General features: G+C 39.8%; 1 protein-coding gene across 6 annotated transcripts in view; it reads right to left on the bottom strand.

Annotated features, from left to right (window-relative positions):
• LOC134211429 (four and a half LIM domains protein 2-like) overlaps nt 1-23,255 on the bottom strand; it is a 589,158-nt gene that overhangs the window by 313,566 nt on the left and 252,337 nt on the right. For 3 of the 6 annotated variants that reach the window (XM_062688276.1, XM_062688277.1, XM_062688278.1), the window contains exon 1: nt 21,135-21,659. The exons of the other annotated variants lie outside the window; for them this stretch is intronic. The gene's annotated coding sequence lies outside the window, so the exon portion shown is untranslated. Of the gene's footprint in view, nt 1-21,134; nt 21,660-23,255 lie in introns of those variants that run through there. 6 annotated transcript variants of the gene reach the window in all.

Here is a 23,255-nt window from a genome sequence, read left to right as displayed (position 1 = left end):
CTTCCTTATTTCTAACTTCTTTCTTTCTTCTTTATTTCATTTTTCTTCCTTTTTTCCTTCTTTTTACCTCCTCCCTTTCTTATTTCTTTCTTCTTTTTTCTGTCTTTCTTCATTCTTTCTCCTGTTTTTCCTTCCTTTTTTCTTTTTTTCCTTTTTTTCCTCCTTTCTATCTTCTTTCTTCTTCCATGTCTTTTCCTTCTTTCTTCTCCCTTCCTTCTTTTTTTCCTTATTTCTTCCTTTTTACTTCCTTTTTTCTCCCTTCTTTGTTTTTTATTTCCCCCATCTTTCTTTCGTCCTTCCCTGTTACTTGCTTCTTCTGTCTACCTTCTTTTTTGTTTCCTTGTGTCTTCCTTCCTTCTTCTACTTTCCTTCTAACTTCTTTCTTCATTCTAACTTCTTTCTTCCTTCTTTTTTCTTCTTCCTTTCTTCCGCCTTTTTTCTTATTGTTTCTTTTTTCTTTCTACCTTCTTTCTTACTTATTTCTTTCTTCCGTCTTTCTTCCTCCGTTTTTCCTTCTTACTTCTTTTTTCCTCTTTTCTTCCTTCTTTCTTCTCTCTTTCTTCTTTCTTTCTTCCTTCTTGTTTCCTTTCTTTCTGCTTGTTTTTTTTATTTCTTCCATCTTTTTCCCTTCTTCATTCATTCATTCTTTTTTGCTTCTTTCTTCCTTTTTTCTTCTCTCTTTCTTTTTTATCCTTTTTTCTTTTCTTCCTTCTTTCTTCTTCCTTTCTTCTTTCTTCCTTTTTTATTTTTTCCTGTTTTCTTCATTCTTTCTTACTTATTTCTTTCTTCTTTGTTCATTATTTCTTTTTTATTTTTCCATTCACTGTTTTTTGCTTCTTTTTTTTTGCATCCTTGTGTCTTCTTTCCTTCTTCTTTCTTCCTTCGTCCTTTTTTTCCTTTTTCCATCTTCCTTCTTTTTTCTTTCTTTTTTGTTCTTTTTTCTTCTTCTGTTCTTCTTCATTCTTCTTTTTTCTTTCTTACCGTATACTTTTCCTCCCTCCTTCTTTCTACCTTTCCACTTCTAATTTTTATCTCTCCTTATATCACATTTCTCACTTGTCACTTCTCACTTTTCGCTAACTACTCACTATTTACTTCTCACTTTTCACTTCTCACTACTTACTATTCACTTTTCACATCTCACTACTCACTTTTCACTTCTCACTACTTACTATTCACTTTTCACTTCTCACTTATCAATTCTCACTTCTCATTTACCTTTGCTCATAACTCTTTTCTTACGTCTCTCCTTTCACTACTCATTCCTTGTCTTTTTGTCCTACCGACCTTTTGTCCTTCGACGTTATGATACACATTCGACCTTTTGACCCTTCGACCTATTGATGAATTTACGACCGTCGTTTGTGATTTTTTTGGTTTTATGGCGTTATATCGGTCCACGGGTTACTAAAAAACAACCGTTTTAGTCAAAGCCGATTCCATTCGACCTTTTGTCCTTCGACCTTTTGATCTTCAACCTTTTGACACATATTCGTCGCAGCATGTGTAGAATAATAAGAATAACAGTTGTTCCATAAATAAAGGAAAAAAAAAAAACAGTTGAACGTTGTTGTACAGTTGTACAGTTGTGCAGTTGAAAACGCGAGTGCACTAAGTTTTGGGTTCCGGGAGGCTTGCCCTTAAAGCAGAAGGTTGTTAATCTCAAGGTCTATGGTTAGATTTCCAGAACGATTTTTTTAAATTTTCCTTGTAGCCACAAGATGTTGCAAATAGACTCCACATCATGCGCTCTTGGTGTTACAAAACAGTTCTAAATACGATGCGTTACGCATAAATCAGACCTTCAGTCAGTAACATCTCAGTTATTGTTACTGACTGAGGAATAAGTGGTAATTTGTGGTTTTTTCATTCCTTCTTCTTCACACTTTTTTTAACCTTTTATCTTTTATCTTTTGTCCTCTCGATCTTTTTTCCTTTTGTCACCTTTCAACGTTTTGTCCTTTAGATCTTTTGTCTTCCGACATTTTAACTATTTCGACCTATTGTCTAATTGATGTTCTGTTCCTTTCGTTTTTTTGTCATTTGGCCGAAAGGGTCATTAGGCCAAAAAGGTCATTAGGCCGAAAGAGTCGTTTGGCCGAAACAGTCATTTGGCCGCAAGGGTCGTTTGGCCGAATAGGTCATTTGAAAAGAGAGAAATCAGGAGTGAGAAGAGAGACGTCTCTTTTCTCACTCTTAATTTCTCACTTCTCACTGTGAAAAGTGAGACGTCTCACTAACCACTTCGCAATACTCACTTTCCACAGTAAGAAGTGAGAAATTAGGCGTGAGAAAAGAGACGTCTCACTTCTCACTCCTCATTTCTCACTTCTCACTGTAAAAAGTGAGAAGCGTGAAGTGAGTAGTGAGACGTCTCACTACACACTTCGCACTACTCACTTTTCACAGTGAGAAGTGAGAAATGAGGAGTGAGAAGTGAGACGTCTCATTACTCACTTTACGCTTCTCACTTTGTGCAGTGAGAATACCTATTCGGCCAAATGACTTATTCGGCCAAATGTCCTATTCGGCCAAATGACCCTTTCGTTTGTCAATAGCTGATTCCAGAAGCTGATTTTCAAAATGTGTTGTTCGGTTTTTCTCAATCCTAACGGTTAGTTGAATTCCTTTTATAAGCGACAATATCCTTGGTCCGAATGCTACACCCAACAAACATTGAAAGTTGATAAAGAGATTATTTTGCCAAACCTGGGCTTCTTCAGCAAAAAAAAACTAGCCTAACCAAAAAAGCACTAGCGAGAACATCTGAAACAAAAAGTGGAGATCATGTGTGTCCAGTTTCCCCGACATGCATAGAACTTATATTTTTGCAGCAATCTTCGACACTGAACTGTCCATTTTTTTATTTCAAATAGATTGTGAAATAAAGATATGAATGTGGAACAGTTTAGTGTGTCAAAAATGCATCAAATTGCAGTTTTAAATGACAAGCGACAGTAAACTGGAACCTTAAAATCTGCGTGAATTGCAAGAAAAAAATCATTTGAACTGAAAATACAAAAAGGAATATTCAAAATAAAGTTAGAATATTGCAAAAGCGGTAAGGACTGCTGATAAAATTGAAGATAAAAATATTCAAAGCTCCTACGACTTTCTAAAAGTTTGAACAAACACTCTGAAATAAGCAGGAATTTGAAAAAGCGATAAAACTTTATTAAACATCGATAGAAGACCTAGCAACTTTATAAGTCATTCTCAAAATCGAAAAAGGCAGAATGTTGGTGAACATTTATAAGAAAGTCATTCAAGCAATTCTGATGAAATTTTACTAAATTCAATCAAACCTTTATCAAAGCATTGTTTTTGTAGATGGTTTTTTGAGTAATTCTCTCTCTCTCAGTTATTACCAGATCTGCTATTTTTACATAAAACATTAATATATATTTTTGGAACATAAATTTGAAGGAATATATTTTTTTTGAAAATTCCCGTGTTTTTCCCGGTTCACCCGGATTCCCGGGTGAGTGGCCACCCTGTGTCACTCACTCTTGACCAGGATAAATTTTAAAATGCAATTCACATAAAGGAAAAAAATCTTTGAAGACAGCTTCAGTTTAAGTTACAATCTTCCCGTTACTTTCTATTGCTGAAACTTTATCACCTATACTGTGCTTTTTTAAACTAAGGATTAGGAATCTCCACACTGCTGTTTTGGAGTCGACTTTTGCACTATGTTTTACTCTGTTGCAGTAATTTTTGATGCTCTCAATTTTATGCGTTCCCAGATGAATTTTTTCTTTCACACTTCTGACTTTCTACGGAAGCATCTACTTTATTTCTACAGAACAATCTCTGGAATTTCCACGTGTCTTTCTTTTAAGTTTTCAGAAGAATCTCTTCTTAATTTTCACTGTAGATTTTTTGAACATAATTTAGAAATTCTACTGAATGGTTTAGCATTTCTGGAATGAAATCATATTCAATCTTATCGCAATCGTATATCCAGAGTTGAGATAATATAATCATGTCTCCTATAAGTTGAAATCGTCTGAAAATTCGTAGATAAGCGGTGTCAAAGATTTAGAGCACTTGCACGCTGATGCAAAATTGTCAGTAGCGGTGGCGTATCGCTGATCTGGATAGGGATTTCCGAAGAAACATGAGTATTACTAGCGACTAGTACATATTTTCAAAGCATATACTATAAAAATGTTAATGATGCGGAAATATGTTAATATCTCGCATCATCTGGTTGGGCGATGAAGTTTGCCTTCATCTATCCTCAAAATCTACTACGCCAGCAAAACTATTCAAAAATTGTAGCACTTATTTGAATATTTGTGATAGACATGCCAAATATTTCGCTTCAGGTTATTCCATCCAGAAATAGTTCGACGCACCTATCAAATACGAACAATATTGCATTCGTGTGTAAACAAACTAAACATGCTCAAACTCGACCCAAAAGCATTTCCTTGTTGCTGTACGCCAACAAGTCCCACACCTTCAGCACTGCTCCCTACCTACAGCTAGCGGGGTGAAACAGCGAGCGTCATCAAAGCAAAGTGATACTAATTTCCTCCGATACTAATCGCCTTTCATCCTCCCACCTACGAGTTGTTCCCGCGACCTGTATGTTACTCGTCAAAGGAAGCAGCCTCCATATCGCGAAACATCCCCAACCCTCTTTGTGGGAAAACAGGAAACAGCGAAAATCTGTTTGACCGTGAAAATTACCAGTGTTTACGAGACACACATCAAGCGGATTCCAAACTATTTGTTCGCAGTAAGGATGGCGGCCGGCTCACAGTTGAACGTGAATATGCGAAATGCTGTAAGACGATTGTGGCCTGTCATAGCTCGCGGATGTGGAATGACATTTCACACGTGTGGTTTCGCTGCTTGCCCTGCAGAACATCATCGAAAATCTGATGAATGATCCATTAACGGAGCTACGTGCTGAGGGGCGGCGATGGCTGACAGGTTCAAAAGAGGTGTGTCAATTCCACTGGTGGGGATGAAATTGGCCAAAATGAAAGGGGGGAAATTGTGCAAAGTTGAAATCGCTCGAATATTGCTTCTCGCATTTACTGATTCACTAGCCGGGATGATTTATCGCCACTAGAGGAATGCTTCATCAAGGGAGCTGCTACACGGACGGACGATGGAATGCTTTATTTCATCGTGAGAATGATTCAAGCAGGTGTTTGCTCGAGATTTGCTATTATTCACTACAGAGCGGACTGTTTTTAACCAGTTATGAATGTGGTATTCGATAAGCTGCGCCCGGGGGTAGGAACATTAAACGGTTCAACTGTGTTGATAGAACGCCTGCCGGTAAATGACACACTTGACGTTCAACTGGATTTGATCGAGTAGAAATTATTTCTGCGTGACGTCATTATATTTTATCTCACGCTGATTTGTTTCGATTTGAAATTCAAGTAACGAATGAAGTTTGTTTGAACCGGCGTTAATCTATCGCAACATGTATTTGAAATTGAACCTTCGTCTGGTTTGAATATTTTTGATAACTTTACGTACATTCATATTCAGTTTTCATAAAACTACGCACACACCCAAAAACTACACAGCGCTGTTTAAAATCATGGTCAAACGCACGCGCTTACTAATGGTCGGGTACTTTATCGAAATGAAGACATTCGTTCCGCTCCGCAAGTGAATGCAAAAATAGAAAAGGAATGGCATTTGATAAGGTTTTTATCTATTCTCTTTTCTGTCCACCGTTGTACTGCCATAGCGCCACAGCTGTAGTAAGACAGACAGAGTATGGGTTGGTGTGGATGTCGTTGCTCGTAAAAAAAACGCTTATCGCTTGCAGTGGCTTCGGTGAGTTATAAAATTCGAAACGACGATATCTATATTTATATGCACGTGAGTTGGCTACGAACCTTGGGAACAGTCTTGCATTCAGCGTAGATTATTTTCCGGGTGTGCGATAGAACCGCATAGAGTATGTTTGTATTTCTGAACCTTGAGGCTACTTTCCGGGATGGAGCTCTTCAAAAGAACATCTCGAGGTTGAAGAGTATCTTGATTCTTGATGCTAATGTATATCTAAATAAAAACTTTACAAATGGAGGGATTAGATGCAGAGGAGTGTAAGGGACAGTATGGTCAAAATTGAGGTGACTACCCGAGTAGACGAAAATAGCTCAATAATATCAAAAGATTAGATAGCAAAATGTGATATTGACGTAATTGATTTAAGTAAGAGATAAAAGATCAGACGACAATATCATTATTTTGCACTAAAATATCATGAGAAGATTAGGTTATGTTATTTGTAAGAAGTGAACAATATCATGTGACATTGGTTTGTTCTTATCCATAACATATGTTGATATTGAAATGATATTTCGATGCAATTTTTTTGATATTGTTGCTTGTTATTTTATCTCTTATATCAATCAAGTCCATATCATGTTTTGTTATTCTGTTCATGGCTTCTACCCGGGTAGAGCAAAACATTCTTTGGTTTGAGGGCATTGCGACAATATATTGATATATTTTGTACGTTATTTGCAAAAAATGTGAAAATTCACAGAAAGGTAATTATTGTTTGAGCTTCCATACGATTTGTATGGAACGAAAAAATATAGGAAAACCACGAAAAACTTTACTCCAATTTATCTCAAAACTAAGTTTTTGTCACATCAAATTTGAATCTCTATATATAAAAATGAGTTTGCTTTCCGTTTGAGGCTAGTGGTGTGCGCCGGTCCGAAAATCTGCGGCGGCGGCGTTTGTCAGAATTTTGGTCGGCGGCTGTGGCGTTTTCGGCGTCACGTTACATAACGTTCTAAAAAAAATCATTTTTTGGGATATTTTCAAGACATCAACGGGAGCATCTACTCCAAAATTTTTTTTAAGTTCTTGCAAAATAATCATTATTGGAAATTATTTTCGAATTTTCCACAGGAACTTAAGCTTTTTGTAATTCCCATGGAAAATTATTCGAAATTTCAGCGGAAAACAATTTGGAATTTACATGAAAAACTATTCAAAATTTTCACGAAAAATTGTTCCAATTTTTTTACAGGAAATTGTTTGAAACATTCTCGGAAATTTCCTGTAGAGTTTTTGTTGAGTGTTTTGTAAAATTTACACTAGACATTTTCCGAAATATCCGCGGGAAATCTGAGGAGTTTTAACGGGAAACTCGCTGGCATTTTCACCAGAAATATTCCACGGGAGATTTTTCAAAATGAGGATTTTTTTTGGATTTTAATGGAAATTATAGGAAATTGGAAGTTCATTCTAATTTGCACGGGTTGTTATGTCATGGACAATTCTTCTGTACGAGGAATATTCCGGAATTTCAACATCGAAGTAATCATTCTACTACCTGAAAAAAAACCCTGTAAAAATCCGAGAATTTCTGCCACAATCAAATTTCAAACATGAAAAAAATCAAACGATTTTAAAATTGAACAAGTATGGATCGTAGGATAGAAATACGTTTTACCAGATTCAATGGACTTCTTGGATAATTCCTATAGCAATTCCCAAAGAAAGCTAAGACTTTGTTCGGGAAATCAATTACAGGGCTGGTAGAGGTCAAAGCCGCTCAAAATAGTGACTTTACTGACCAACACTTGCGAAAAAAGGAACCAGATAGTGACTTTCAGCAGCAGAAAAAGTGACCAAATATTGACTTTTAATTTAATTTGTAGTGACAAAAATTGACTTTTATATAAAGTTAATAAGGCCGACGTGAATAATTTTCAAAAATTATGTCTCCCTGTAATATCTTTTTGCCAAAAATTCCAATTTGAAGAGGGTATAAATTCTACAAAAATCATGAATCGCCAAAACATAATTCAAGAAATCCGCTGAAAAGAAAATTGTGTAATTATTTGGTAGAATGCCTTCACTTGTCATGAATTATGAATAAAAAATTCGAGCTACCAACCGGTGAGTCAAATTCAAAATAATAAAAACCTTTAAAAAATTTCCGGAGATGAGCCAGCCTTGGGCTGAAAGTCTCCTAAATAAAGACAAAAAAAAACCTTTAAAAAATCACGATTTTTCTTTATGGAATATACAAAGTTTATGCAGTTTCGAATTTCTAAATTGTCATCTGAATATATTTTGGAAAATTCGTAAGTATTTATCGGAGCAGATGCCGAGAGACCATTCATGTTGCACCTTATGGAAAATTATGAAAAAAAAAGTTTATATGAGAGATCCCCTACGTAATAAATGTTTCCCTCCCAAAGTCTTCTGCAGTAGGCTTATCAAGCAGAGATTCAAATTTTTCCATTATCTTATATATAAAAATGAAATGGTAACGACAACAATAATGATAATGAAAAATCTAAAAATAGATTCTGTGTGGACTCTGGCAGCAGAATGCCACAGTAGATCTCGGCACAGTAGCGGTTAAGTAACACAGAGTGCCTAGCAAATGAAGAAAGGAATAAAAAAAAGAATAAAAATGAAATGGTCTGTGTTCGTATCCGCATAACTCGAAAACGGCTGGTTGGATTTTTTCATTTCTTCAGCAGAAACATTCGTTATAGTTTCCGACGGGTTTATATGATATTTCCTCATGCGAAAACCACGGGAAAAGTTGAGAAAATAGTGAAAAACTAAAATCATGATTTGTATGGAAATTTCGCATGGAAGTTATCGCCTACTATGTAGGACAACGTCTGCCGGGTCGACTAGTATAAATATATAAATATTTTTATGTTTCAAAATATATATGTTTGTGAGTAAAACATGTCTGTTATAAAAAAAATTGAAAAGTTTGTTAGTTTTGAGTGGGGGAAAATGAGGCAATATCGCCATTTGGAGCAAGACAGCCAACGTCTTGCGAAATCATGAAGCTTGATACGTCGCAAGACGGGTTTCTCGTCCAAAAGTGCCCACTTCCCCGGAGGTAACAGGTTCTTGAAATTCCGCGGAGCGTGTCCATACTCATCCAAGTGCCTTCAAATATAGGTATTCTATTGATCATGATTTGTGAAATCATGAAGTTTGATATGTCGCAAGACGGGCTTCGGGGCCCATCAAAAACTGACCACTTCCCTGAGGGACCCAGGATCTCAGCATGCAATGGAGCATGCCCAACCCATCCAAATGCCTCCAAAGAAACTCTGATGTTCATGATTTGTGAAATCATAAATTTTGAAATGCCCCAAGCTAAGTTTCAAGGCTTACAGAATGTGTTCCTTCATCCAAAAAAAAGGTACCCACTAGACCTCGAGTTTATTCCGGAACCATGTGACCAATATCATATTTCCTCCCAGATATGAAAACTAGGAAGCTAATCGGTTCGTATAACTATAGCCAATCTACATTAATAATTCGAAAAGATTCACAATAATTATAAATGAGGGGATATAAAACTTTGGATATATGTTAGCTTGAGACAGTATTGCCTACTATATTATGAACAAGGTCATTTCCAACATTAAGAATCGCCTAACCCTTAAACGTATTTACAAAATCATCAAAATAGTTTCTACCTGAATCAGGGATGATTTAAAACAATGAATGGTTATGATTTTAATCATGAAAATTAGTTTTATACAAATTCAGATATTGTAATGGAGCCTGAGGCCAAAAATCAACATAGAATACGACATTTTTAAGTAAAACATCATTTGTATAATCCCTAGAAGTGCAAGAAACCCGTTCTAAATAAATTCAGCACATTTTTTATATAATTTTTGATCTTTGCTCGTTTTGCCCCAAGAGCTGGCCATATCGCCCCATATAGTAAAAATAGGCATCATAAAAACAACTTTTTAAAAACCAGTTTAAAAGATATTGAAACTTCATTAATCAATGTTTACTGATACTGTAAAACTGTATGTAAAAGACACGGCATCATAAAGGTGTGTGGATAAATCAATGTAAATCGAAAGAGTTTCACTATTTTATAAGGTTTTTCCGAAACAACAGGATATGTATCTAAAATTGTGTACGATTGAAATGAAAAGATGAATCTGAATACAAACTCAACAGTTTAATTGATAAGATGTAGAGTTTATTAGTTTTTAAAAGAGGTTTTAAAATAAGCAGAGTCTGCTATTAGCCTCGTGAATATATTTCTCAATCCATTGTGCTCATCCTGCTTGCATAACTATATACCCAATTGCATCACTATGACGTGACACAAAACCCCTTCAATTATTCGCTGTTGAAAATCTAATAAAAACACCGAGATTCGGAGCGAATTTGAAGTCACTAATAATTTGCGAACAGGCTAAAAATGTGTTTTTTTTCTAATTCCGTCCTTTTATGTCCGTCATGAATAAAGCATCTTCCGGTGGATAAAACTTCAAATTTTTCAATCTTTTTTTTTCATTTCGCAACGATGCTGTTAAGTTTCGTAGTAGTCTTGAGGTCGAAAAAAGAAACTTTTTAGAGACTGACCCGAAAAAAGTGAGTCACTAGAAAGGTCAGGCCTGCAATTAGGAATTGCTTTTTAAACTCTTTTGAGAGTTCCCTCGGAAATTCTTCAGGAAAGCTAGAAAAAATACAACATAATTAAGGATTTCAAGGCAGTTTCTGGAAGAACTTTCGGAGAAATTTGTGGATCAATATTCAAATGAATTTTTGGATGATTTTCCAGAAGAATCACTCAAGGTGTTCCATAGCGTTATTTTCTAAATAATTCCTGGGAGAATTTTCAAGATGAGTCCCCGAAAGAATTCCTGGAAGAATTTCTTAAGATAATTCAAGAGAAGTTTCCGAAAAGATTCTTCAAGGATTTTTCGCAGGAGAACATGGAGGGATTTTCGAAAAAAAAAATAAGGAAATTGTGAAGGGTTTTTGCTGAAGGAAGTTTCAATGGCATTTGGATTGGATTTTTCAAAGGAATTCCTAGAGGTCCCCACAAGTACCAATTTTCAAAGAAATCTCGCTTAACTTTTCAAAGGACATAAGTGGCATTTTTTTCATGAATCAATTTGAATACAGCAATCAATAGCTTTTATGTTGTTCTGTTGATTGCGCTATTCAAATTAAATCACTAAGAAAAAAAGTTACTTAGGTCCTTTTGAAAAGTTAAGCGAGAAATGTCTAAAAGTATTCTCGAACGAACAAAACTTCCGGGAATTACCGAATTAAAATCTATTGAATTTCCGAAGAAATTTTAAAATATTATCTGAAGAAATCTCCACAGTTTTTTACGAAGGAAACCCTAAACAAATTTCTGAATGAAATTCTGGAAGAAGTTCCGAAGGAATTTCTAAAGGAGATTACAAAACAATCCCTCTATGAAGGAATTTCCTATTTTTTTTTTCTTGTGGGAATTTTCGAAGGAATACCTGAGGGGTTTTTTGATTGAATAATTGAAGCATTTTTGGATGAACGAAAGAATTCTTGGAGGCATTTCCTAAAGATTTTTCCAAGTAATTTACAAGTCAGGACTATAAAGCAAAACCATGCAGAAGGTGGCTGGGTTCGATTCCCGATCAGGTCTAGGAAATTTTCTTGACTTCCCTGAGCATAGAAATGTATCATTGTGTTTGCCTCATGATATACGGATGCAAAAATGGTAACTCGGCTTAGAAACCTCGTTAACAACTATGGAAGTGTGGAAGTGCTTAACCATTAAATGCGTGATGATGTTTTAGAACAACAGACCGAAAATACGTTTAATGTTAATGATTTTAATGGTTGTTTACGTTAAAAATATTTTCGACGATTTATAAAAAAAAATCGTCTTGCACCTTTAAGGGTTAATGAACACTAAACTGTGAGGCGACAATGTCCTAGTGAGAGAACTCTTGTGGGGATCATTCGGGAAATTCAACGGAAATTCGATTGAATTTTCAAAATTTTGACCGAAAATTCTGCGGACTTCTTCAAATGTAAATCGGCGTGGTAAAATATAGATCAGCGGCGTGGAAAATTTCAAACGGCAGCGCGCCGATGCAAAAATGTCGGCGGCGGCGGCGGCTGCGGCGTGCCTCAAACAGTCGGCGGCGGAGGCGCACACCTCTATTTGAGGCATCATAAACTCACGAATGTGTGTTTGCAAGATTTCCTCACTAAACGATTCGTCTTGGGATCAGCTGTGATTATAGGTATGAAAAGATAGAACATATCGCTGGGAAAGTTGAACAAATGTAAAAATAGGTACTACGTTTTCATGAGTTCTGAAGAAAACCATCTAGCTCGAACTGAAATCAATCTAGATGGCGAAGACTAAACGATTGATATTTAGGACGATCAAAAAACAACTCGAGCAACATTGGGCAGGTTCGTCTAGTATACTATAAAATAAGATGATTGACTTTATTAGTCTTCCTTATCCTTGCATAATGTCTGGCTACAAAGCAAGGCGGTGCAAGATGTAAATTTACCATCGCACTTGCCATGATATACGAATGCAAAAATGGTAGGGATGGTCCCGAGACCAATAATGCTTCATACCAAAGTTACTAAATAATACCTAAAGTTTATTTGAAAATGTATAGTGAAATAGAATATAAGGCTCAAACCTTGGCCTATTATGCTGTGGTTGAGCACATTTATCAATTTAAATATTCATATATTGAAGATCTAACCGTAATTATGCCACCAAACGGCTTTCTTACTTTTGGTTATTACGCTAAGTATTCAAAAACAACAATAATGGTTAAAAATCTATTATTTAATCCATCAAAAGTTTCGTGGGAAATGGGCCAATTTTCCTAATCTCGGCTCTGGTGTTGGATGCTCTTTCGGCCCATGAAATGTTGGTGCATTATTCACTGTAAATCGTTTGTATAAGTCGTAAGGTAGGCAATTATAATGTGCTGCTTCAAGTGAAAATCGCCAGCCGAATTTTGACAACGAGTGTTCTAATATTGGTCAAAAAAGTTTTGGTTAATTGTTCATTATACTAATAAAAGGGCTGCAAAATGGTGGGTTGACATCAAGGAAGGAGCGCCCAACAGAGCTCTGGTCCCCACAAGTCCCTATCTCACGCTTTCACGGGTCGTCCGATGACAAAAGACCCCCAGCTAAGGATTGTGTACTTTGCTGGTAGCGCAGCCTGGGCACTGTTGTCCTTCTGACATTAGCTAGAATGAGAAGGTACGCCTCGAGCTTCTGTTCACCAGGAGGTGCGTTTCAAACAGCGTCTGCCTGTTACCCAGCGGCTGATCAACGAAATGCTGTATCGCGTCAGCTATACCTAAGGTGGCAGCCCCACCAGCGTGATGTAGGTAACGCGACCCCGGTAAGGTAGCTTACTGAAGCCTCTCATATACCACGAAAAATGGAGATAGAAGAAAAAGAGAACGTTATTTTTGGCAACCGACCCGGCATCGAAAAAAGGACTATGATTGGAAACTCGGTACCTGGAATGTCAGGACCCTAAATAAACGTGGACGAGTGAGCCTTCTGGCTCGTGAACTGCAGAAGGTTGGAGTGAACGTGGCCGCTATTCAAGAAGTCCGATGGCCTAGATCCGGAGAACGTGAATTCCGAGCCGTGGACCCCACGACCAACACTGCATTCAAATATAACATCTATCACAGCGGCGGCGGAAAAGCAGAGCATGGAGTTGGTTTCGTAGTGATGGGCAAGCAGATGAAGCGAGTGATGCGGTGGAAACCCATTAGCGAACGAATCTGTGTGTTGAGGATACGGGGCAAATTCTTCAATTACAGCCTAATCAACGTTTACGCACCGACAAACGATAAATCCGACGACGTGAAGGACATGTTTTATGAATGTCTTGATAAAGCCTATGGAGAGTGCCCAAAGCATGATGTGAAAATTGTTATCGGAGACGCTAACGCTCAGGTCGGTAGAGAGGACTTTTTCCGTCCCATAATCGGTAGGGAGAGCCTTCACTCCGCTACCAATGACAACGGCCTACGGCTAGTAAAATTGGTGCTGCTGCCAGAGGATGGCCATCAGTAGCACCTACTTTGCACGAAAGAACATCCGAAAGCACACCGGAGACACCCAAATGGTGAAACTTGCAACTAGATAGACCAAGTTCTGGTGGATGGGCGCCATTTCTCGGATGTTATCGATGTGCGGACATTCAGAGGTCCGAACATTGACTCTGATCACTACCTCGTTGTCAGTAAAATTCGATCACGGTTGTCAACTGTATCGAACGAAAGATAACAGCGAACGATGCGTTACAATATCCAGCGATTGTCGGCGGAAGGAGTATCGGCTGAGTACCGCCAGAAGCTCGACGAACGGATAAGTGCAATCAACGTTAGCGACAACATCAACGATCTATGGGAGTCGATCCATGGAGCGGTGAGCACAACAGCACGAGAAGTGGTAGGCACCGCACAGAGGCGACCCAGGACGGGTTGTTTCGTTGTGGAGTGTCAGAGAGTGACAGACGAGAAGAACGTTGCCAGAAGCCGAATGTTGGTGTCGGGTACCCGATCGAATAGAGATCGGTACAAGGAAGCAAGAGCAGTTGAAAAACGAACCCACCGCAGGAAGAAAAAAGAGTACGAAGAAATTTATTAGTGAGGCGAAGGAAAAAATGGAACAGAACGATATGTGGAGGTCCCCAGGCCATCTGCGAGTTGTGGCCTAGGATGTGGTGGGATTTGACAGTGGGCGCTGTTAAACCTCTATAAAAAGCTGCATGAATCCGCAAGTAGGCTCCGCCAAACCGACCGTGTGCCGCTCAAAGCGCACAAGCCCAAGTCCTGGTGTTAGGTGGGACGCTAAACAGCCCTGACACGACGGCGCTCCGACGAGACAGGAGGTTTGCGCAGGCCCAATAAGTTGCCTTTAAAAACAACTATTACGAACGACATAGAAGATAATACGACTCGATACAATCGGCAACGACCTAGGCGACGAATAAAGGATCACGATTGGAAGCTTGGAACATGGAACTGCAAGTCGCTAGGCTTCGCAGGTTGCGATAGGATAATCTACGATGAATTACATCTCCGCAACTTCGATGTCGTAGCGCTGCATGAAATCTGCTGGACAGGACAGAAAGTGTGGAAAAGCGGGCATCGAGCGGCTACCTTCTACCAAAGCTGTGGCACCACCAACGAGCTGGGAACTGGCTTCATAGTGCTGGGAAAGATGCGCCAACGCGTGATTGGGTGGAAGCCAATCAACGCAAGGATGTGCAAGCTGAGGATAAAAGGCCGTTTCTTCAACTATAGCATCATCAACGTGCACTGCCCACACGAAGGGAGATCCGACGACGAGAAAGAAGCGTTCTATGCGCAGCTGGAGCAGACATACGATGGATGCCCACTGCGGGACGTCAAAATCGTCATCGGTGACATGAACGCTCAGGTAGGAAGGGAGGAAATGTATCGGACCGGATAGTCTGCATACCGTATCGAACGACAACGGCCAACGATGCATAAATTTTGCACCCTCCCGCGGAATGGTATTCCGAAGCACTTTCTTCCTCCGCAAGAATATCCACAAGGCCACATGGAAATCACCCAATCTAGTAACGGAAAACCAAATCGACCACGTTTTAATCGACGGTAAATTCTTCTCTGACATCACGAACGTACGCACTTACCGCAGTGCGAATATTGAATCCGACCACTATCTCGTTGCAGTATGTCTGCGCTCAAAACTCTCGACGGTGACCAACATTCGTCGGAGTCGCCCGCCGCGGCTAAACATTGGGCGGCTACAAGACGGTAGACTAGCCCAAGACTACGCGCAGCAGCTGGAAGTGGCACTCCCAACGGAAGAGAAGCTAGGCGCAGCATCTCTTGAAGATGGCTGGAGAGATATTCGATCCGCCATTGGAAGCACCGCAACCGCTGCACTAGGTACGGTGGCGCCGGATCAGAGAAACGACTGGTATGACGGCGAATGTGAGCAGTTAGTGGAAGAGAAGAATGCTGCATGGGCGAGATTGCTGCAACACCGCACGAGGGCGAACGAGGCACGATACAAACGGGCGCGGAACAGACAAAACTCGATTTTTCGGAGGAAAAAGCGCCAGCAGGAAGATCGAGACCGCGAAAAGACGGAGCAACTGTACCGCGCTAATAACGCACGAAAGTTCTATGAGAAGTTAAACCGTTCACGCAAGGGCCACGTGCCACAGCCCGATATGTGTAAGAACATAAACAAGAACCTTCTTACAAACGAGCGTGATGTGATCCAAAGGTGGCGGCAGCACTACGAAGATCACCTGAATAGCGATATGGCAGACAATGGTGGCAGTATGGTAATGAACTTAAGAGCACGCGCGCAGGACATGCGACTTCCGGCTCCGAATTTCCAAGAAATCCAGGAGGAGATCGGCCGGCTGAAAACAACAAAGCCTCTGGAGTTGATCAACTACCAGGAGAGCTTTTTAAACACGGTGGTGAGGCACTGGCTAGAGCGCTGCACTGGGTGATTACCAAGGTTTGGGAGGATGAGGTTCTGCCGCAGGAGTGGATGGAAGGTGTTGTGTGTCCCATCTACAAAAAGGACGTTAAGCTGGATTGTAGCAACTACCGCGCAATTACATTGCTGAAAACCGCCTACAAGATACTCTCCCAAATTTTATGCCGCCGACTACCACCAATTGCAAGGGAGTTCGTGGGGCAGTACCAGGCGGGATTTATGGGCGAACGCTCCACCACGGACCAGGGGTTCGCCATTCGCCAAGTACTGCAGAAGTGCCGCGAATACAACGTGCCCACACACCATCTATTCATCGACTTCAAAGCCGCATATGATACAATCGTTCGGGACCAGCTATGGCAGCTAATGCACGAAAACGGATTTCCGGATAAACTGACACGATTGATCAAAGCGACGATGGATCGGGTGATGTGCGTTGTTCGAGTTTCAGAGGCATTCTCCAGTTCCTTTCGAAATTCGCAGAGGGTTACGGCAAGGTGATTGTCTTTCGTGTCTGCTATTCAACATCGCTTTGGAAGGGGTAATACGAAGAGCAGGGATTAACACGAGTGGTACAATTTTCAATAAGTCTGTCCAGCTATTTGGCTTCGCCGACGACATAGATATTATGGCACGTAACTTTAAGAAGATGGAGGAAGCCTACATCAGACTGAAGAGGGCAGCCAAGCGGATCGGACTAGTCATTAACACGTCGAAGACAAAGTACATGATAGGAAAAGGTTCAAGAGAAGACAATGTGAGCCACCCACCGCGAGTTTGCATCGGTGGTGACGAAATCGAGGTGGTAGAAGAATTTGTGTACTTGGGCTCACTGGTGACTGCCGAAAATGAATTTCGGAGACGCATAGAGGCTGGAAATCGTACTTTGGACTCCGCAAGACGCTCCGACCGAATAGAGTTCGCCACCGAACCAAACTGACAATCTACAAAACGCTCGTTAGACCGGTAGTCTTCTACGGACACGAGAAGATGTTCGTGGAGGACCAACGCGAACTTGGAGTTTTCGAAAGGAAAGTGCTGCGTACAACCTATGGTGGAGTGCAGATGGCGGACAGTACGTGGAGGAGGCGAATGAATCACGAGTTGCATCAGCTGCTGGGAGAACCATCCATCGTTCACACCGCGAAAATCGGACGACTGCGGTGGGCCGGGCACGTAGCCAGAATGTCAGACAGTAAGCCGGTGAAAATAGTACTCGGCAAAGATTCGACGTCCACAAGATGGCGAGGCGCGCAGCGGGCAAGGTGGATCGATCAGGTGGAAGATGACTTGCGGACCCTCCGTAGACTGCGTGGTTGGCGACGTGTAGCCATGGACCGAGCCGAATGGAGAAGACTCTTATATACCGCACAGGCCACTTCGGCCTTAGTCTGAATAAATAATAGTAATAAACTTGTTGGATGTTTATATGAAAAATGTATGCAGAAACATCCAAAAACAGTGAATTGCAGTTGGACGGCACAATTTACAGTAAAGAACTATGGTATACCCAGGTTTTTTTTACGCGGTTGGAATTCATTAATTTGGTTAAACTGAACTTTCACAGCTTTTTACCTTCTGAATTTTCTTTGATTTTTGTGTTTTTTTCGTGGGGTTTACTCATTGTTTCAATAACGCTGAAGGTCTTAAACGGCTAAAGGCGAACCGTGCAAAAAAATGGATGTACTCATTCAGATCTTGAAGAATTTAATACAGAATGTTATGCAGAAAACCGCGAGAAGATTAGAGTTTGCCCGGCGAAGGAACATTCTGTATTTAATTCTACAAGAACTGATCGAGTATCATGGTTCTTGATCGTAAATTTTGCCGTCCAACTGCAGATCACTGTTTTGCGATGTGTCTGCATACATTTTTTCATATAAACTTCCAACAAGTTTAGCACTACCGAAACGTTGACCGATTTGGCTAAATTTTTGTCCAAAGCATCAGGGCATCAAATAAAACCGAATAAGAGGGCGGCCCAACAAAAAAATAAAAAAAGTGTTTTTTGAGCCACCTTACTACTTATTGAAGGTGGAAATTTAATCACCGATAAGCAAGCGAGTCAAGTTGTGTTACGGCGAACCATGGATGTTCGGTACAATCGAAGAACCCAAAAATCCTCCGGTTCCAAGTCCTCACACATGTTCATCCTGTAGAGATATGATTCAATCTTACCCCCGATGATGGTACCATTAAGTCATAATAAAGTCGAGATAAGGAACATAAAATCGAGTCAAGTACGAGACACTGAAGACGGCCTTACTGTTGAGGTCGAAATACGTATCTGTCAAAGGTGCAATAAACTAGTGGAATTAAATAGTACATAGTACAAACTCGTCTTATGACAAGTCAAAAAGAGCACCAAAGTACCGTGAGGGACAAAAATCCGTCCACTTTTTGATTTATGATTAAATTCAAAAAGTTGATAAATGATTTATTTGCAAATTTGTAACGGTATCATATGCATACGTCTCTTGCAATGTTTTTCTACTTTGGTAAATTGGAGATAAGAATTGCCTCTTAGATGACAAAAATCAAAACCATTACGAAACTCCGCGAACACCACATTTCATGTTCCAGTTTAGTACATGATATCATTTCGCGGTTCTAAAAATGTGTGTTGTGAACTGAGTCAATAAAGTTAATAATATGTGATCACCCTTAAACATACATCAAGTATGGCTTATAGAGTTACGTGTTGATCAAATTACAGTGTCACATAAGATTTTAATTGTGGCGCTATTAGGATATCAATTCATTAACTAGGTTTACGGATTTACATTCCAATAACCGAAATCCGTACACTGTGGATGGATTTCGATTCAAGAGGTGTTCATTTAATTCGTATTTTGAAAAGGCTTTGCGTAACAAATAGTTGATGAATGTGTCATCTCAGAAAAATAAAGACCCTTATTAAGCAGAATATATGTATAACAAACATGTAAGTTGGATTAGAAATGTCCCATGAATAGGTATCGAATAGGTTCACAGAACATCGTCTCATGGAGGGTTCACTCAACATATAATAACGAAGTACTTTAAGTTAGTATAAGTAAAGCTTACTGTAATATTTCTCAAATTCTTCAGAACTGCAGGTCGGAAGTATGCAATGTGCCGTTTAAAGCAAATATGAGCTTCTTCACTAAACAAATATCGCCTAATCGTGCTGATAACGCGGTCACTATTCGTGTCCCTGAAAAATCATTTCTGGCTTAAGGCTACGTTGACAATGATAGCAATGTCGCAGCGAAAATATTACGAATTGCATGAATTGTACTTAGTTGTTTTTAACAATGTTTTATCAACTGTTGAAAAATTGTCGTACCTTATAATAATAATGATGTTCCAATAATAATAGTGAAAAAAAAAATCTTACCCGAATTGCATGGAATAATGAGATATTTTATAGGGATTTTAAACATATTTCTAAGAAATCACATCATAAATTCGGATATCGCTGTTCCACTGATAATGATCGCATTACCGTTCACGCGATAGCGCCTTCGATGTTCAGTTTTGTACCAATTTCAAACTCAGTCAGTGCCAGTGGCGGGGTTCATACTCCCCGCTCATATACATATTGCTTGCACTTTTTTTTCTGTATATTCAATTACAAATTGCCGACACAAACGTTGACGAAATTCGAGACCATCTGCTGAGACTTTTTTTTTGCTCGCTGTTTTCAAGCATTACGAAGCTATTTGCACTGCCATACACAAGCACTCATCTGGTCTCTTCGTCCGGGCAATGGCACCACCGGCAGCTTAAACGGATCGGAAGGTGGTTTTTGTTTTAGGTTTTGGTAACTTCAACAGCGATGCATTGTTTCGAATCGGTTCAAAATTAAATTATATGCATTTTCAGAAAACTATATTGAAAATATGATTTTTTGATAAACTTATAAACTTGAATGATTCCACTACTTTAACATCATAGGTATCTTGGGCATTAGACAAAAAATGTAAAGGAAAATCTATACCGAATAGCACGGTATTAAAAATTAGGTGGTGGGAGGTTCGATCTTCGGCGATCTTTTGTCACTATCACGCTTTAAGTAATAATATCAGAGAAAAGTAAGTTGAAACAATGTTGGAAAGTCTAACGTTTCGATCCGGGAATTGGACGTCAATGATGAAGTAAAACTTTAACGCTATTACTCGTGACTGAAATCCAATCCGAAATTAAAGATACAAATTTCATAGTCAATTACAAATTTAGTCAACTCATATCAGAGAGTTGTCGCCAAACAGAAATTAATTGGCTGAAATAGCATCGATCTCCATACTCTGTGAATATGAAGTAACACTTTGTAAATATTACAGAGCGTCTCGATTACAGATATGCTTGCTATTTGTTTTATCTGAAATAACTGCGAGTATAAATCATCTGGAGGATATACACTTTCTGATAGTGTTCAGATCAATAAAATACTAGATAAATGACAATTGGTACACAATGATCAGGGTCGATCAGGTTTCAGTGATCAACTAAATAAAACGATAGATCATGAAGTATAAGCTAAATTGTACATCACTGTTGAAGTTACCCTTAAAGCTTTATGATTTTTTATTTATGTTGATGGGCATAATAAATCTTGAGAAAATAGGCCACAATCATTCTACGGCGAGACGCAAAGGATCACTTGTTTCATACAAACAAAATTTGACGATGAGCCAGCTGTCGTGACAAATTTCCCACCATACACATTCAAATAACAGATGATTTCGGGAAAAGAGCAACCAACTCCTCGTTCCTTAGCAAGTTTCACAATTCGCGGATTCACAACACTTTGACATCGAGAACTCAAGAACCCCCGGATATCCCTCGTTAGCACTGACACTTTTGCTTCAACTGCGCCGACACTGCCGCTGCTGGACGTCTCAATCAATGGACCACTTTACGCGCTGCCCGCAGGTCGATCAGCCGGTCACCTGAACTCACTCGTTTGACTTGGACGCGTCCCACACTTCCACCGCGCTCGCAGAAGGTTGGCCCAGCACTAGTTACAGGCAGAAGAAGGTCGACCGGCTGCCGAGACTACGCCACACTAATCAACCGACCGCGGGGACAGTCGACGACCGTTTCAATCAGTCAGCACCGGCGGCGGCTTACACGCCGGACCTGCTGCTAACCAGAACCTGATCGTCCATCAAAACAACCGCGCGACCGCCAACAACAGCTGTTTCACGCGCGGGAACCAAGCGACCCGACGGATCTTCGGATTTATTCGAACGATGGATACCAACACGTCGTTGTCGGAAGCGCGAGATAAATTGCGAACCCGAACGGATGATGGTTGGCTAACTGGCTGGCGCGCTGCCACCCTCTACTCCAACCAAACTCTACGCGTGAGAATTCGCCGACGACGATGACGACTGATGATGGGAAGTCATGGTGAGCGGGAGCAGCGCGAGCTGTGATTTGTTTTAGAATCGGATCGAGACTGCGAGCTGGGTGTAGAGTGCGGGAAATCTTCGGGCAGTGCAACGTGGTGTGGTTGACTTGGCGCGCATTTGTGTGTGCGGCGATTGATAAAGCACCCAAGGACTGGGTCAAACAAATTGCGTTTGCTTCACGCAGTTATCTGCACATGGTTTGTGTTTGAAAATGGAACGTTGTTATCAATCTAATTTATTGCATGATATATTAAAGTTTGTTATTAAATTTTTAATATCATATCAAACATATAAGCAAGCAGTGTAATTCACATTCATTATTTAAATGCCAATTATTTAGCACTCCGTTGGCAAATCTATGGCAAAACACTGATTGAGATTACAAACATGGAGACGTTAAATTACAATTACATACTCAGTCATTACAATGAAGAAAAAAAACCATTGTATTCGGATTTAAAAAATCTAAACACACCAACAATCCCGAATAACTTTATATGAGCTAGTCTGAGCGTGTGAGAGAAAATTCAGAGAAAAAGCCGGTTATCGGGAGCGTCAGAACACATGGTGTATTGTTTGGGTGGAAAAGTTGTAAAGTTGGTGGGGCACGGCAAAACCGACCGGGGGGGTCGGCGGGTGTAAACAGTGTCGCCGATTCCGATCGTCTATGCCAGTGCTAGGGTGGTATGTTTGTTCGGTTTGTACCATTTGAATAATTTGAATATAGCTCAAATGGGACATTGGTTGTCGGCAAAATACATTGGAATTAAGGGAAATTAATGAGGGATGTCAATTGGGATATTGGGACATAACTGGATCAATGGTAATCGAAAGGATCTTCTTCTTCTTCTTCTTCTTCTTATTGGCATTACATCCCCACACTGGGACAGAGCCGCCTCGCAGCTTAGTGTTCACTAAGCACTTCCACAGTTATTAACTGCGAGGTTTCTAAGCCAGGTTACCATTTTTGCATTCGTATATCATGAGGCTAACACGATGATACTTTTATGCCCAGGGAAGTCGAGGCCGAAAATCCGAAAATTGCCTAGACCGGCACCGGGAATCGAACCCAGCCACCCTCAGCATGGTCTTGCTTTGTAGCCGCGCGGCTTACCGCACGGCTAAGGAAGGCCCTTCTTTAATCGAAAAGATAGAAGTTTGATTTCAGCAAAAACGAACATACGCGAAGAAAGCGAGCAAGTAAAGCAAAATAGCCTTTAGCATAAAATTAATATTTCGATGTCGAAATTCAATGTTATCTGTTTAGATGTAAGCAAAATGAATGAAATATAATCACCATCAAATATGAATGATTATTTACATCACCTTCAAAGCAATTCTGTTCACATGTACTTGAAAGTTTCTTAATCAAATTGGACATGTCTTCAACATTTGTTCCATTCCAAGCCATCCAAGAATTCCAAGAACTGGAGTACAGGCCTGAAGGCCAATACGCGTAACGAAAGATCTGTCTGCTCCTTTCAGAAATGCAACATGCTCTTAATGATCAATAGAACCAAATTGGATATGAATGGAATTTTAGACAAAACCCCTCTTCTAGCG

The sequence above is a fragment of the Armigeres subalbatus genome, chromosome 2 (assembly GCF_024139115.2).
Source record: "Armigeres subalbatus isolate Guangzhou_Male chromosome 2, GZ_Asu_2, whole genome shotgun sequence".
NCBI lineage: Eukaryota > Metazoa > Arthropoda > Insecta > Diptera > Culicidae > Armigeres > Armigeres subalbatus.
The sequence above is the reverse complement of the archived record's forward strand: the minus strand, read 5'-3'. Positions and strand labels throughout refer to the sequence as shown.